Here is a 2,048-nt window from a genome sequence, read left to right on the forward strand (position 1 = left end):
CCACAGTCAATCTGTCTGAAGTTTTAAATGGCTTTAAAAGAGTCACTCCTGTAATATATGGAAAAAAATGTGTGTGTGTGTGTGTGTGTGTGTATGCAGGTAAAAGGAGAAAAGAAACAGAATAGGTATATTTAAATAATTATTAGATAGTCTACACTGCCTTTCTAAACATTCCTAGTTCACCAAACATTACTTGTGGGGTTTCTGGAGGGAATGTGAGCCTCCTGAGCTGTAAGAAAGTAAATAAACAAAGTTTTTGCCTTTGACCCCATAAATGCAGAAAAAAAAACCAATAATTTCAGAGATACTATGCTTCATGGATTCAAATGTAATGCTATTTAAGGCCTGATATATCCTTGGTGCTCAAAAATTTTGGCAAATCTTGTCTAAATGGAGATGTATTCTATGAAAATATCATTGGAAGAATCTCTTCTCCTGATGAATTTCTCTGAATTGTACTTCTTTTTTTTCTTGTAAAACTCTCCTCCCTCCTTTTTTAGGCAGGCTTTATTTATTTATTTATTTTTTACTTTATTAAAATACTGAGTTTTATTTCACATGTATATTTTTGTCTCCCCACCATTTCCATGTCTGACCACCGCTACTACTATGTCCTATCATAACATTCCATACATACTTAAAACCAAGCAAAGGGTGGAGTTCCATCTTTAAAAACTAAACAGGCATTTTGGACAACACATTCTTGGCAATGGAACCTGGACAACATTTATCAAACACGGTAGGGAAAGTTCTCACTCTGCATTATAAAAAGGACAGCCAGATATCAACTGTTACAGAAATGAAATGAGACGGAAAATTTTTAACAAATTGTTTAAACTATTTTCTTAAAGAGACTTCCTCCAGAAGTCTGAGACTTCCTGCCAGAGATCTTGAATAGCCTCTTGGTCAGTCATCCGGAAGCAATTCTTCACATAATTGATGAACTTGGCTTCCACTTTGGGAAGAGAACCACCTTTTTCTATACTTGCTTGCATTTTTGCTTTAATGTCTTCTACAGAACTAGGTCCTTTTGGTGTTTTAGGAGTTTTTTCCTGTTTTTTGAAGGATTCTTGTCCTTTTGATCTTGGTGTTGATGATGGTTTTGAGTCTTTTCCATTCTGATTTGACTTTTGTGCATTTTTGGCTGGAGTATCTCGTATAGATTTCTTCACTGGTGCTTTTTCTTCAGCTTCCTCATCATCAAAATCATCATCATCATCGTCTTCATCATCTTCATCATCATCATCTTCATCAGCAGCAAGTTTTACTTTTTTCTGTGGAACCTTGCTACCACCTCCAGGGGCAGACCGCTTTCCAGATATACTTAAGAGTTTCACATCCTCCTCCTCTTCATCTTCTGACTCTGCATCTTCCTCCACAGCTACTAAGTGCTGTCCACTAATATGCACTGGTCCTGAACCACACTTCAACCTTACGACCACTGGTGGTGTTATTTCAAAGCCCCCAAGGGAAACCGTTGGCTGTACAGACATTTTCAAAGTTGCCAGTGTTACTTTAATTGGACTGCCTTCGTAATTCATTGCCTCTGCTTCAACAATGTGCAATTCATCCTTTGCACCAGCCCCTAAACTGACCGTTCTTAAAGATAACTGGTGCTCATTTTCATCATTATCCACCTTAAAGTGATAATCTTTGTCGGCCTTTAGTTCACAACCGAAAAGATAGTTCTGGGGCCTCAGGGGGCTCATGTCCATGTCCATCGAATCTTCCATCAGGTGGCGGCACGCACTTAGGTGAGAGAGAAGGCGGACGGAGATAAACGAACGCTGCGCCAGAGAACAGCCGCGCAGGACGGAATCACACCAGGGACTATTTTTTTGTTTTATTTTTGTAAGAATTGTGCACCATTTTGTACTCAAATATAAATTGTATTTTATTTTAAAGTTGATTTAAGTAACAACAAAAGTAAATAAGTAAATACAAAATTTAAAACTTGATAATATAAAGCAGTTTCTTCATCATATTCAATTGACTTCTCAAAGAATGGAGAATAATTTCCTTAAGAAGAAACTCATGTCCCAATTCCT

At 37.4% G+C, this 2,048-nt stretch overlaps 1 pseudogene across 1 annotated transcript; it reads right to left on the reverse strand.

The window, feature by feature from the left end:
* Positions 1 to 506: 506 nt before the first annotated feature.
* Positions 507 to 1,829, reverse strand: LOC699756 (nucleophosmin pseudogene; annotated as a pseudogene). Its single transcript, XR_001446816.3, has one exon. The product of XR_001446816.3 is annotated as a nucleophosmin pseudogene (transcript).
* Positions 1,830 to 2,048: the final 219 nt, after the last annotated feature.

The sequence above is a fragment of the Macaca mulatta genome, chromosome 8 (genome assembly GCF_049350105.2).
Source record: "Macaca mulatta isolate MMU2019108-1 chromosome 8, T2T-MMU8v2.0, whole genome shotgun sequence".
NCBI lineage: Eukaryota > Metazoa > Chordata > Mammalia > Primates > Cercopithecidae > Macaca > Macaca mulatta.